Source organism: Apus apus, chromosome 17, assembly GCF_020740795.1.
Source record: "Apus apus isolate bApuApu2 chromosome 17, bApuApu2.pri.cur, whole genome shotgun sequence".
In the NCBI taxonomy this organism is placed as follows: domain Eukaryota; kingdom Metazoa; phylum Chordata; class Aves; order Apodiformes; family Apodidae; genus Apus; species Apus apus.
Genome location: NC_067298.1, coordinates 6,699,642 through 6,715,382, shown reverse-complemented (window position 1 = coordinate 6,715,382; position 15,741 = coordinate 6,699,642).

Here is a 15,741-nt window from a genome sequence, read left to right as displayed (position 1 = left end):
TCAGCACCAAGGCTTTCACTACTGAAAGGTACCCTCTCCCTCCACCCCTCCTGGGCTAAGGCTTACTTGACCTCACTTTATCTCTAAAGACAGAGTGTAAAGAACTACTGAATATCAGAATACAGTTAAAGATTATATTAGATGCTCACAGTCTCACAAAATGGGGTGGATTTGCTGCTTGGGCAGCCTTACCCAGTAACACAACAGCTTGGGAGTTTTTAGTCACGTTGATGGAAATGAGAGATGACAGGTTAGTGGAGAACAGAGTATGAAAGATGACAACTCGAGCACCCCGCATTCCAGATCTAACTCTGGGCAAGTCACTGCCCTTTTCTGTGTTGCTTTCCTCTCTCTCAATTGGAATTCACTGTTAGCAAGTGCCAGACATTAGCTGGCTATTGCTGTCTTTTTGGTGCCAATAAGGAACTTCATCCAATTTCTGTCTGCCACAGGAACATCTTCTGAGGTTGATCTACCGTTCCCTCCTTTTATTGCCTTTCATCTCTGTGGCCTTTGAGAGTCTCCTGCATTGTACAGTTCACTTAACGTGTATTAGGTGACCTTTACATTTTTAAATAAGGCATGCATATTAAAGTAAAGCACTTGAGCCTCATTGTCCATGGTATATGGAGTCTGATTCATGCACCATCAGAGCAGAAGGCCTCTGGAGCAGTGAGATCTCACATACCAACTATTGTGATTCTCTGAAAGAATTTCTGTGGGTGTTTCTATAGATATGAAAGTATATATTCCTCCAGTACAAATCATGTGAAAATTTTACAGCAGCCTACTCACTGAAATTGCTGCTGGTCAAAAATAAACTTGCATACAGATTTTCCAAACAAAACCAAATTCCCTTTGGATTTTCATGAGACCATAGGGTTAAGCATCCCACGTGCCAGCACAGACATGGGGCTGCTGGGTTCTGCCACCAGCTGTGCTATGAACTGTCTGCCCAGCCTTCAGCAGATTGCTTCAGCCTTGTCAAGAGTAGTTTCAGTATTTTTAAGCCCATACTTGAGCCTTTAACTCCCCACTGAGTCTCAGATGTTGCAGATAACTGCAATGTATTTTTGAATCCAAGGGGCGCTCGGTCAGTCTGTCTCTGTCCGATTAGTCAGGTATGAGCAGAGCTGCTGTTTGGCAATTCAGGGAAGAGTGCAAAATTCCTCCCTGCAGCTGAAACTGTTAACACCTAGAGCAGTTACCTACTTTGCAAATATTTGTGAATCTCATTTATTAACTACTCGGAGCCATAGATAATATTTTGCTTCAAAACAATGGATGTTTCATTCTTAAGTAACCTGTAACAATGGTCTCCATTTATGCCTTCTAGCCTGTCACTGCTGTCCTTAAAGATTCATTTCATTATTGCCAAACCAAGTCACTCAAACTGTGATTCAGGCCTCTGAGAATATTATAAAAATTATGAAGTAATAATAAATAATAATCAGCTTCTCAGCATATTAATTTATCTTCTGGGTATAGACTTAAATAGGTTTCAGAATGTTCTGGCTTTTCTCTACAAGTCCACTAAGAACTTAATTTTCAGGTGAAAATTTGGATCTTTAGGAAATTACAAGTTTCCTGGGACAGGCACTTCACAGGAAACAAAATATCTAAAGGGTTAGTGATGGAACCTGTAAGTGCTGTGTCTGGTGAGTTTGCATCACAGATTTGACAGTCTGGTGGCAACAACTGCAGCAACCAACTCCAATTAACTTGTGCAAACTGATAAAGGACCAAAGCACTGGGTAAGAGATCAACCACTCTAACCACATCTCTAACCTCTCACTCCTGACCTTGAAGGAAGGTCTCCAAAAGAACTTCAAAAGACAATTTGAATACTAAGATTCTGTGACTCTAGAATATAAAAATAACATAGATATTGATTGCCTATTACATTATAATTTTTGCTACCACCAGCCACCCCTAGGCAATACTTATTCCTGTCTCTCTTGCCCTCTCTTTGTGCCATAAATGACATTATCAGCTGTCCTCTGACTAGCACCCTCCCTTTGATCAACAGGAACCAATCATCCTTTCTCTCAAATTGCCTAATTCATTAATAGAATGAAGTTTAACTCAGAACAATTATTCTCAACCTGTATTTAGCTCTAAGGTTACTGCTTCTATTTCAGACCTAAGGAAGCCTTATGTGCCTAAAAGCATGTCTAGTTTTTCCAAGTATACCAGCTGACCTAATAAATGGTGTCCCCTCTCCCTGCCCTTGCCTCACTTACATCTTGCCCTGTCCTCACTATGATGCATCTACTGTGCTTGTTCCTGCTCAGCTGAGTCTACAAATGAAGACATAGCCTTGATGAGCTACTACGGGAGGTGCTCTACTAGCCCAGTTAATAGGAGGGAAGCTTAGGCATCCCATGGTGGAGCTGCTTGTTCCCTAAGCCATCCGTCCCACCCTGAGATTGTCTTGCTGTGAGTGATGAAATTTCAGGGGTCAGTAAGGTTGTCTTTCATTTTTTCATAGTGTCTCTGGTTTTAAAAATCCAATATTTGGAGCAGCTTCCCTGCCTGAAGGCAGATACCAGAACATGGGTTAAATGTCGGGTCTGGATCTCACCTCTACAGATCAATCCTTTTTCCAGTGTTTTGCTGTACAAACTCTTACCTTGTTTATTCTTTGAAATTCCTAGGTTTGTCCCTCATGATTTTTCAATCTGTTTTCCTTCAAGGTCTTCCTTAAAATTTGCTTTTCTTACTTTCTTTCCCAAACCAAGCTGTTCTCCCCATTCTGAGGCCTGTGCCTCACCATGTATAATTTGCAGGGTATTATCTGATGAAGACTGTAATCTCTCCAGGGCAGGGCTGTGTCCCACTCTGGACTCACAGTTGCCTGTTTTACTCTGCAGGGTTGAATAAGAAGGACAGAAATAGAAGAGTATACAGACACTCCCAAATAAACTGTGTATTTTGTGATCTATGTTCAGGAAACAAAGGCAGGAACAATTGTTATTAGTAACATGGTTTGTGCTGTACCACTGGAGGCTTCAGAAGAAGTAGATGCTTTATGGAAATAAGCTTCCTTTACAAAATACTCATGGAACATATTTATCTCAAAATACACATAGTTATGGTAGAGAACAATGTTCCTCTGCTGATCTATAGTTAATGACAACACAGGACTCCTACATCTTGTAAACAATCCTGATGTAGTAAATGTCATGTACTTCATCCCTTCCCTTTCTGCAGCATTCCAAAGCCCAGGCTCAATTCCGTGGACTCTGCTGCTGCTGTGGAAACTGTCCAGCTCACTCAGCTCTACCACTGAGGCTCAGAAGAAGATGGATGGGTGGATGGATGAAGAAGAGGATGACCCTGTTCACCTAAAATAGAGGTAGCTTTGGGAAAGGAAACCTTAGCTATGCAAGACAGATTTTTGCCTTTAACTATTACTGAAAATTTTCCTCTCCACTGCTGTGGGTACTATGTGGCTAATAATGCATTTTAAAATACATTTTGGTCTGAGATCTCCAGTGAGTTTGGCTTTTTGATGCCTGCACAAATGGACTCCACATGCTTAAATGTCTGCCTGACAAAATTAGAAAATGAGTGATATGTAAGCGGAGATGGGGATCATCTCAGAGACTGACTTTGAGATGACTCTCCAAAAGTCCGAGCTACGATTTTGACTTTGCCTGTTTTCTGGAGAGATCTGAGGCCATCCAGCCCGGGGCCATTGCTGCAGGGTGGCCACTGGCCTGTTGCCTCTCCTGACATTTGCACTGGCTGGAACAAAAGGCTCATTCTTGGCTGGGAGCTCAGTAGCCAAGTCTCACGTTGTCCAGTTCCCAGTAGCTTTTTGGAAAGAGCCTGGCTTTGAGGCCCTTCTGTGGGGCACTGTCATCTTAGATATTTTGGGGTTTTGTGATATATATAGATAGCTGTATTATTTGCAAGCAGTTAGTCATCTGCTAGCCAGAGTGGGATTGTTTTCCTTAAGGATGCTTGAGATCACCTAACTCTTACAAGCAGAGGGGGAAATGTCTGAGGATGTTGAGATTAGTCATGTAACTACTGCATTTATCTTCATCCAGAGCCTTTTCTTTCACTCCCTGTTAGAGCTCCTGAACTTGAGGGTTGTATCTGATCTCCAGCCTTTCCCATAACAACATTTATCTTGGCAGGCTGGAAGACAATGGGGAGCTCAGGTTATATAACCTCTGTTAGTTATTGCTTTCTTTACTTGTTTGTTTTGGGGATTTTTTTCCATAACCACTTGATAAGTCACACCGTGGAGAGCTGGAAAAGGAAGAATATGACCCACTCACCTGCTCCTGGCTTCCAGCAGCAGTTCTGATTTCTCTGGACCTCTGTTCCACATCTGCATGAGGTCTAACCCCATTCCTGTGCCTTGTGGAGGAGCTGTGAGGTTTCTCTCTTGTCTGAGAGCTCTGGGTGACCCCAGGATACAACACCACTGCAAACCTTGCTATTGCAAAGCACCTCCCAGTCACCAATAGATTTTTATCCTTAGAAAAACCCTGTGTGGTATCACTGTCCCCGTCCTCGAGGTGGGGATGAGGCAGAAGAGAGATGGAGAAGCCACCAGCCATCCCCTGCAGAGCCAGGGTTGAGGAAAGCCATGGACTTTGGCACCACAAAGGTTGGCCTTATTCTCCTGTGAAACACACAATCCCTCCCACAGTGCTGGAGAAGGAAAAGTATTATTTACTTTCCATCTGTGCAATATCCTCTACTTCACTGGGATGCGCTTAAACTGGGGACAGCTGCTTTACAGGGGTGTTTTCAAGGGAGCTGGTGTTGAGTGTGATTAAACTGAAGTGACTGTCACTTGCTGTAGACAAGAGCACAAATCTTTTTTACTGGAGATGGCCTGGGCTGCACAATGCCCACAGAAAAGGTATTAATCCGTGTGTGACATCCAGTGGTGTTCCAGCAGTACACGGACAAGCCAGTTGAGACAAAAAGAAGGAAAGCTGATAATTTGTAAGTCTTTGAAGTCTTTTTAGGAGACCCCAAAAGACCACCAGCAACCAATGGATTTACTCTGGCTGTCCCTCTGTGGTTCATTCAGCCTGGGGTGATGGGTCTGTGCTGGGCACTTTGCTGCTGTGAGAGCTGTTTGCCTTCGAAGAGGTCCAAGTGCTGGGAGGGCACTTGCAGAGCAAATGCCTTTGCTGTGCACATTGTCCTTGTGAACTGGAAGAACCTGAAGGACTGGTGAAACAGGGACCCCGCAGCCAGCTCCTGCCAGGAGTCACTTGGGGATTTTTCTTTCCTCTGTCCTTCCAGAAATGAAGTAACATTTGTGGGGAGGTGCCTTTCAATATGGCAATTGGCCCACGAGGCTGTGTTGAGGCATGGCCAGCTCGGGGATGCACTAAAAATATAAGTGACAAATGTAAACATTGACTTTTGCTGAGGTGGGAGAGTGTCTGCTGAGAGGTGGTGAGCAGGGCAGCTGGCACTGCTGGGGGTGGCAGAGCAGCAGAGGGGGACACACGTTTTCTTCCTCTGGGTTGGTTTTTTGTTGTTGTTTGTTTGTTTTTAAAGGAATTACTTAAAATTGTAACAGCTTCACACATTAAATGTGCAGCTTTTTCCATCATCGTGTTGTGGTAACACTGTTTCAACAGGTCGGGGAAGAAAGCAGAAGGGGGGAAATGTGGAAATTAAGCAAGAGGAAGGACCTGGTGAAGGGGAAATGCCTCCACCTCCTCCCTCCTCTGCTGGGCTCGTCTTCGATAGGTTTTCTTTTTCATTTTAAGACATAAAAAGTGAACATAAAAATTAGGAAGCAGGTAGTCTGAGCCCCTGCTTGTAGCCAGCGGCAAGGCTCTCCTGGTGCAGCCTCCCGGAGCAGGGGACAGGGCAAGGTGACACAGCCTGGTGCCACGTCAGCAGCTGCGCTCCTGCCCGTGGCTGCCAACAAAGGTGGCCATTGAGAGCCCGGGAGTGTGTGTGCTCAGCAATTGTGCGTGCGAACGGGGCTGAAACCACCGGCTTGCTTTTGCGCAGGCAGCTGATGAGCCACGTGTGCATGCTCTCCTCCTCCTCCTCCTCCCCAGCAGAAGGTCCCCAGGCGCTGGGGAGCGGTGGCAGGTCACAGGCTGTATGGCTGTGGAGAGCTGGGCCGTGTTGATGGAAACAGGTTCGCACAGGTGAACACTCACCCAAGCTTTGTGCTTGGTGCTTTGACCCAGCCCAGTGATTTTGGGGTTTTTTTTGGGGGGGTCAGCTGAGGATGCACAAGGGAAAATGTAGCTCTTTATTTCCCTCCCTTGCTTTTGCCACCTCCAGCCATCCCTTATGTGCAGCTCCAGGAGGAATGAATGCAATCATTTTGTTCAAGGCAGCTTCTGCTCCAGAGCATAAAGTTACTCAGCATCTGCAGGACCAGGTCATTGTAGATATTTTTATCCTGAGTCTATTTTGCTCTGCCTCCAGCTGACGTATTATGGATGATTCCAGCTAACAGTGCATGAACATAAACAATGCTTTACTCATGCATTATAATTGGGAAGAGATTATTTTTTTTTCTTAGTTATGTTTGCAAAAACGTATTCATGTTCAGATTTTCTTTATGCAAAAATGAAAGCACCTGAAGTCCAGGCCAGGGAAGGTTTGGAGCAGAGTGTAGGAGCCTGGCTACACCGTGTTATACAAACAAACGGGTGTTTTTGAAAGCAGACTTAGAGGAGTTTGCACATGCATTTATTTAAGCAACCAACCCATCTGCTCCTACCAATAATGGATTCACAGACCAATTGTATATTTGCTCAGCTCACAGGCCAGTGAGTTTTGCATATGTTACATGATTTGCACAAATCGATTTGTGATGTGGACACACATGCTCACATCTGGAGCACACGAGCCATGAAGACAGGGATTTGAATAGTGACCTAGTTAGCACCTTGCAGGGTCTGGATCTTCAGGGGAAAAAATATAATATAAATATTTTATTTATTTTTTTTGTAATGAATTGTTTGATTTTATGAGGCAGACTGTAGCAATGGCTGTTTCATAGGGCTGCTATGAAACTCCTGCAGGATGCAGCTGCTGCGGGAGCAAGGTTTGGAGCTGCTTCACTTACCTGGCTGGCCAGGAAGGAAAACTTCAAATTACATGAGTGTAGCACAGCTGGATGGAGGATCTGCCCCCACACTCACCACTGCCAAGTATGTGGAGATGTATTTTAATTCTAGCTATGGAAGTAGAGAAAAGAAGGTCTTATCCTGAAAACTGAAGGGCGCCTACAGGAAAGCTGGGAAGGGACTTTTTTTACAAGGGCTTAGAGTGAAAGGACAAGGGGTAATGGGTTAAAACTGGAACAGGGGAGATTCAGGTGAGACATTAGGAAGAAATTATTTAGTGTGAGGGTGGTGAGACCCTGGCTCAGGTTGCCCAGAGAAGCTGTGGCTGCCCCATCCCTGGCAGTGTTGAAGGGCAGGTTGGATGGGGCTTGGAGCAACCTGGGCTGGTGGGAGGTGTCCCTGCCCATGCAGGGGGGTTGGAACTAGGTGATCTTTAAGGTCCCTTCCAACCCAAAACATTCTGTGATTCTATGAAATATAGAACATAAGCAAAATCACAAATGTCCTACCTAGAAATATCTTTCTGAGCCCTTCAGGGTGTCCAAGATCCCTGTTTCTATTTGTGTGTCCATCTCCCACTGCTTCCTCCTGTGGTGGCACCTAAGGCTCTTAGAACCTCCCTTCTTGCCAAAAAAGTTTGTGGAAGCAGCATTTTTTTCCCCCATGCTGGGGAATGCTTGCGGAATGCAATCCCAAATGGGCAGTCAGAAGCATTTGCCCTGGAGCTTGATTTAAGGAGCTGTGCTTGCCCAGCAAAATCCAGGAGCTGTTTCTGTGATATGCTCCCTTGAGCAGGCTGCTGAGAAAAGTGGGGGCCAGGAACTTAAATTTTTATGACCTCTTAAATGCCCAGAGGCTTAAACTTGTGACAAAAGTCTCAACGGCCAAGGCAATTACTAAAAAAAAGGAGAAAGGGGGGAAAAAAAAAAATCCAAACCTGTCCTCTATCCAGATTACCAACTGAATGATAGTTCTGCAAAAGATGCTCTCAAGGAGGGTGTTTTAAGTGAAAGTAGTCATAAATAATAATTTGAAAATGCACGTGTGTATTTTACAAAGCAAGGAAAAATCTTCTTCCTCTTCAACTCCATAGTGTGTGAATAATTTGTGAACAAGAGGAGCAGCTCCATCTATCTTACACCGTGTTTGTTACAAATCATTTGCTGATGTGTAAATCTTCCTGCCAGGGTAGAAGCAGCAAATCTTTCTTCAATTTGTGTCTGTTGAAAAACTTCCATTGCTAAACATGAAAAATGGAATCAATAAGTAACAGGTGTAGAGGTGCATCTTGGGATGAATATATCCCCAGAGCTCATGATGGAGGGGCTGGGTGACAGGCTGGATGAGGCAGCTGGTGGCCATGGGGCAGCATTTCTGGCTGGCACACGTTGCTGAGTCACAAGGGCTGGTAATTTTGCAGGAAAACAAAAACCAAGCTGAAAAGACCATCTCCAAAACCTGCTTCCCTCCCAGCACACCTGCAGCAAGCAGGCAAACGGCCCCTACCCGAGTGAAATGCAGCAGAGCAACTCATCTTGGAGAAAACTCTTTGTTAGAGCTCACAGAAGGTCCCTAGATGGCAACACTGCTCCTCCTGACCCTCCTGCAAGTCTCCTAAGGGCTGATGTCAGACTCCTGCTTTGGAGATTGTGATTGAGCAAGACCTTAAAATTCCATTCACAAATAAAAGTGAGAAAGAAAGTGTGTGTGGAATGCTGGTGGTGGCTGAGGAGAGCACAGCCCTGTGATGGCTGAAAGGCTCCACCATCTGAGGGCAAAGTAAAAGAAGGACCATAACACCAAAGAATGTATTTATTTAAAAGGAACAACAAGGTTTTAAAGCCAAGTTTGTGACACTGGAAGATGTGACTCACGATCCCACATGCTTTGCATTGCCAGCATGCTTAGGTATTTCTGTAACTGAAAGCCCAACCAGCAGCACTTGCAGGAGGTGGTGCAGCCCTTCCAGCCCCTACGACCAGGACCAAGGATGTTCCACCAGGCCATGGCACCAAGGGTCACTTGCTCTGTCTGTCACCAGTTGGTTTGGACCAGAAGCTCTCTGCAGGTGAGGAGCATCTCTCCAATGCTCTGGCAGAATGCAGCCTCCTTCCAGGCAGCCCTGTAACACAAACATGGTAAATAATCCCAAGCACAGACGTGGGCTTGGATGGTCAGGGGGAATAATGCCCACCCTCCTCCTGATATTTGCAGGGTAAAGGCATCATCAGAACCCCAACAGGGAAGGAGCTTTTGGTGTAATTCCTGTTTATCACACCTGTTAGATGAGAAGATCTGAGAGAGCATTGGCTTGTTCCTTCAGATCTAAGTTTATTCTCTGCTGCCTCTGTGCAAGGCTGGGGTGTCTGTGGGCAGCTCTGGTGTCAAAAACCAACAGATAAAAGCAACAATTTCATCATGTCAGAGAGAAGTTACTTTTGTCCATCTCCTGATTAGCTGACTTTTGGAGCTGGCTAGTGCAGTGAAAACTGTGAATTGAAAATATTATAATCAAATACGCAATTTGAGTTTCATCCTGAGTTAATTACCTGAGTAGTATACATCTGGTGGCTACAATAAATTACAGCAGAAATGGAGAATTTGATTGCAATAGTCACTTTTCAGATGATCTGCAAGTCAAGTATTATTCACTGAAGAGATTAATGAATAATCTTGAATATCTGGACCAATATATTTAGGAACTGTGCAAACTGCAAACAGCGAGAGAAAGAGCCTCAAATAAATTACACATTGTGTCTTTTTTTCATGCAGCCCTGGACATTTATTTGATTGCCTTATCACACTCCCTGCTATATCTTCCTTCCCCCCCCAATAAATGTAAAATCTCTCCTGCTACTTTACTAACCAGGTAGGGATGGAATCAGTGAAATGAGAACCAGCCATCCAGCTCGGGGAGGGGGGGGGTGTGCATAATTATCTGAAATCTAAATTATAAAATTATGTAAATCTAAATTAAATACAGCTGAGGGGCTGTGAAACAGTTCAATTAAGCAGGGCAAGGCCAATCTAACCGCACCTGGAGACTCCTTTCCCTTCAAGAACCAAAGGAACCCGGCGGCTGCAGCGCCAGCCCCGGGCCCCGAGCAGTGATGCCACACGCCATCTCGTGTCGGGCGCTGGAGCAGCCGGATGCTCCTGCCCCAATTACCAGCCATCTGACGTCATTTCAGAGCTCAGTGGATGAGGGTTGGTTGGTTGGTTCGGCTTTTTTTTTTTTTTTTTTTTTTCTTTGCATCCCAAATATCGCAAAAATAGGAAGATCTGACGTTCGTGAGGAAGCCCCTGGGTCGTCCTTGCTGGGCGGTGGTGGGTGCAGTAATTGTGTGTTACTAGTTGGGCTTGGTTTTGGCTTGTGAAGTCAATTCTATCTGTTGGACACCTCTGGGTGGAGAACCTGTTTATATGATGATTCCTGTTGAAGACAATGAGACCCCCTCTGCCCCACCACAGTCTCTATAATGTCCTGATTACACTTTGCTTTCCGTCCAGGGATGGAATGACTTGGCCCAGGTCAACCTTGGAGACATTTCCAGATGGAACTTTGTGATTTCCCCATAGGTGCAGCAACGATGGGACACCTTCTGAAGAGACCCAGGGCTCTGGAGTTGGAACAGTACACGGCTGTCCCCATTGTCCCTTTTGCAGCATGGTGTGTTTGTGGGGACAGATGGAGGTAAGGTTCTGATTTCAGCAAGAACTGACTGTATGGGGCTGGGATGTGGCTGAGATTTCTCTGGTGATCTTGGTTTCTAGTAGCAGGTAGTGTTTTCTTAGCAAGGCAGTAACCAACCCAGTCTGAGTGTGGTGTGCCTGGGTTTTGGAGATGTCTGTAGCTTTTGTGCTTGTTCATGGGAGTGTTGCAAGTTGTCAAGTTTCAGGGACTGGTTTGAGAAGTGTGATGTATAGGACCTGCTCAGGGGGCTGCTTGGCCACCAGAGACAGGCTGGACCAGCCACCCTGGTCACATCCACGTGCAGATCATCCAGGTCTGGAACGGGAACAGGTTGTTTGGAGTTACCATAGGAATGCACAGGTAGGACTCACTTTTCCCCATGTGTATATTAATCAACATGGCACTTCATCTGCTATTTCATCATCCTGTCACTTGGTATTATGATGCCCTTCTGCAGCTCCCCACAGTCAGCTTGTGTTTTTGCAGCCCTAAATAACTTGATCTCAACAATCACCTTTGTAAGCCCCCCCTCCAGACCATACACATCAAGCATCCCAGGCCCTCCCACAGGTCCCCTGGGACACTGTCACTCACTTCCCTTCATTGTGCAAACTGACCTTTCAGTCTCACCCTTCCTGATGTTTCAACCAGTTTTAGGCTCAAGAGGCAGCCTTACCCCTCCCTGCAGGGCAGCTCAGTGTCTTTAAAAGCCTTGGCTGAGGAAGTTGCTGCAAGGCCTTGATCCAAGTCAACTCTATCAGTTGGACCATCTTTGCCCTTGTGATTCCTCCAAAGAGAGTTAAGTGTTATGGAGCCCCACTTCCCTCTGGTGAAGTCCTCTTTACATCGTATTTCTCTTCAGCTGTTTTACCCTCTGTTGGAGTTTTTACCAGACTTGCTGAGTTTTCAAACCCAGCCCCCAGGAACTCTCTTCTCAAATTAGCCCCATGTTTGCCACCTTCCATCCTCTGGTTCTGCCACAGACTGAAGCAAAGGTTATTCACTGCAGTTAATGGTTAAGCAATTCTTATGTGAGTACTTTTACCCTTGGGTGAACACCAGCAGATCCTGCAGATTTATGACTGTTGTTTTTCTGCTTATTTCAAGCAGTAGAGGAAGTCTTGTCCTTCACATGTGTTACAACACCCCCTTGGTTTGGGTGTGATAGGAATGGAGCAAAGGAGGAAGAGAAGGCACAAATCCATTATGGGTAGTTGTTTCTCATGCCAGTTATTCCAGTCTAACTACCATGTTGTCATTCCAGTTTAAGCCAAAAAAAGTGCTCATGTTCCTCTCTAGATGGATCTTTTCCTCATTCTTATTTTCCCAGCCTTCTCCTTTCCTCCTGCATTTCTGGCCATCTCGGGGACAAATGAGAGGGGGTAGGAATTGCCGGGTCAGACAAGCCCCATGGCTCTTTCCCTCCTGTAGGCACCACTGCCTCATGCCCCAGGGGGTGGGGCAAGATGCCCCAGAGTGGCAGTGGGAGCCTGGTCCCCACCCCAATCTGCCCATAATCCTGAAACGTGGGTGTTCAGGTCTGTTGAGTTTTGTGCTTGATGACGTTGTCAGAGCTGTTGTGGCCATGGGCTCCTGCAGCACGTGCAGGTCTGGGTCCAGCAGCAAGCCCAAGGTTTGGAAGAGACCTTCCAAACTGTGCTGCCCAGGCTCACAGCCCGGCGCTGGGAGGGCTGGCTGAGACCAGGCAGCTGTAGGGATGTGCACAGGGAAAACCACCAAAATCAGTTTCCTGACTGAAACATGAACTGCAGAGCAGCCTTTGGAGGCCTTTCCATTTGCTTTCTACACTCTCAGCCTTGAATGTCACATCATTTGCCCAGCCATAAATAGCTGTGAATTCAACAGGCTGTGTGGCTTTTTGGCTAATAGATGTGTCTGCTGGTGCTGCAGCATTATCTTCATCCCCCAGTGCTGTTTGCATTGTAGACCAGGAGCTCAAGCTGACCTTTTTTTTTTTTTTTCTTCTTCTTTTTCAAGATTTAAAGAGCTGGCAGAACATTTATTCAGTTGTGCAACCTCCATTCAGAGTATTTCTCAGATCCTGGACATGGGGCTCATTTTTTGTGCTTTGACAGCTGCTGTAAATCAATGAGGCAGTTGGAGGTCACTTGTAGTCAATCAGTAACCAGTGCTGGCAAAGGAGAAAACACTAAATATTTGGTATCAAAACAGGCTCTAAACTTGAAGTTCTCGCTCAGGGTGACATTTTCACAGCTGTGCCTTTGGAAACCTGGCTCCATCCAGCCTTGGTGTAGTGACTCACCCTGGCCATGTGTTTTTCCTGGTAACTTCACAGCACGTGCACAAGGCAGGAATTACAGCAAACCAGGGTGATGGGTGCTGCAGGTGAAGGAAGTGAGTCTCGTGGTGCAAGGTGCTAATTTGGTGCCAGCTGAATTACTCCTCTTTTTTGCAGGAAGCCATTAGGTGTTGGCTGAAGCCAGGCATGACCTTCATCACAGCCACCTCCCTCAGGAACCTGTGGCCAGGTGGTAATGCTCACAGGGGTCCCTAATTCCCTTTGAAACAACTGGGGACTAAGTTCTTAAATACCTTTGTTGTCTGAATCATATTCCAGTGGCGTCATCATCTCTGTTTGCTCCTAGTTCTGCGAGCTGGTTGCCTATAAAACCTTCTGCTTGACCTCATCTCAAGTCCCTGCAATGAGAACACACCTAATTTCCTCTTTCCTTTGACCTCAGCTGCTCTGGGCTTTGCAGGGGTGCAGGATCCTATCTCTGAGTAATCATCCAGCCATCTCTCCCTGCCTGCTGACACGTGGCCCTCGTGCCCTGTGCCACCAGCTCTATAATCACCAGGCCCTGTGTGTAACCTGGCTGTGCTCTGGCAGTGCCCCGTGCAGAAGCTGCAGTGCTGTCACTTTTTTGCTGCTGTTTTGTCCCCCTGTTACTGGAGCTGGACTGCACAGACCGTTTGCAAAATAACCTGTGACTCGTTTTTGGATCCCTATGCTGGATGGTTTCCTTGAAGCTCCAGCTGCAGGGTTGGCAGAATCATGTGTTGCACTTTTCTCTTTGGGCTGGAAGTGGGCACGCAGTGCTGGTGCCAGCAGCTCTGTCCTGTCCTCCTGCCCCTCCAGGTGTGTCCATCAGATCCATTCTGGAGCCTTGGGAGCTCCTGCAGGTCTTGGACCCAGCTAATGTGGCTCTGCTCCCTTGCTGCTTCCCAGCCTGGTGTCTGTGGGAAATGCTTCTTCTCTGGCGTCTGCACCTGGCGGAGAACTTTGACACTGGCCAATGGCCATGGCCACTTGGCTTTGGAGGTGGCATCCTTCCTCCAGCTCTTCCCTGGAGCCTCAAACAGGCACTTGTGCCCCTTTCCAGCTACTGCTGTGCAAGGAAAGGAGTGAAGCAGGCCTTTCCCTGACTCTCTCCTCTCATACATCTAATACAAAATTTAACTAGTGGTGTTTCCTTCCAGCCTTCTGACAACCTTGAGAGCTGCAGCCTGGAGAGCAGGATGGAAAACTGAGGCCATGAGCAACCCAAAAGGGATTTTCTGATCAAGAGCTGCATGCAAGTACCCATTAGCCTTGCAAAGGCTTTAACAACATCCTTCAGAGCCTGTCCCTGTGTGGGGCTTTCCTCAGGCTGCCTGACTGGTCAGACTTGAATTCTAGGCTTCTTACGAGTTTAATAAGAGGCTGAACTAAACTACCAGCTTTGAGCAGAGAGCTGAATTCTTCAAGGTCAGAAGGTGGAGAGGCTCAGGGTTAGGGTCAGTCCCATGCCTTGTGCAAGTGCTTCCTGGGTGGCCAGGGATGGTTTTTGCTTGGTGAGCAGGCAAGGGGAAGCCAGTGGCACTGCTCCTTCTGCCTCGGGGCAGCTGTGGTGTTCCTGGGCAGTGGTTTCCAGCCCTGTGTGCTCCAGCAGGAGCTTGTCCAGGAGCTCAAAGCAGAGCTTGTCAGCCCCAAAGGGGCTGGTCAGGTGCAAAATGTGTCTTCTCTGCGTGGCCTGTCCCTGCGGGGCTATTTGCTGGCACTGAGATGGTCCTGGCCAGCCTGCTCTCATGACACCACAGGAGCTGAAAGGATCATCCTGATCTGCAGCAGAGCAGGGACCGTGTCCCAGGGCAGGGCTGGTGTGGGATGTTGGCTGGGTTTGAAGCTCACCCGTGCATACCACAGAGCCATCCCACAGACCGTGCAGGGCTCAGCAGCAGCCCAGCTCCTTAGGTTTGGGCAGGAGCTACATGAGTGTGGCCTCGCTATGTCTGGGAGCAGGGCTGGCCTTTTTGGTGTCCCCTCCTGCTGCACCACATCAGAAAACTGACCCAAAATATCCCCCAGGAATTGCCTCTGCTTGCATACCAGGACTGCAGCCCCAAAGGGGCCTGGTAGACACATCCCACCTTGCACCAGCCCAGGGCTTGGGGCAGGGGATCACTTGCACACTCATTTCCCTTTGAGTGTGTTCACAGGGGTGTCACTGGGAGTCAAAGTTGAGGCAAAATGCAGAGCCCAGGCTTCATTTCAGCACTGCCAGGTGGGAGCTGGGAAAGCAACGACCCGTGTGCTTTATGCTCTGAGCCACGTTTGCATCCCAGTCCTTCTAGAACTGGGTACATGTCTCCCGAGTCACTCCAGTACTCCCACACTTGCAAAATTCTTTAGGGTTTGGAAAAAAAAAAAGAGCCATATGAAGCCAGTCTTTATTAAACCTTCATCCTCCACTGCCTCTGTGTGAGAAAGTAAGGCAAGAACAAGACACTTTGCATGGCTTGCTTGAAAGATGACAGATGAGCCATCAAAGCGGGGGCACTTGACGCAGCCAGGGATGATCCAGCAGGGAAGGCAGCAGGGCTGGCACCTCCTGGCTCCAGAGAACAGCCTTCATGAAAACATACACAAATATTATGGACCTTTAATTGGAATTTTTCTCAGGTATGTTTAGGAAAGGTGCAGCAAAAAAACCAAGCAGGTATTTT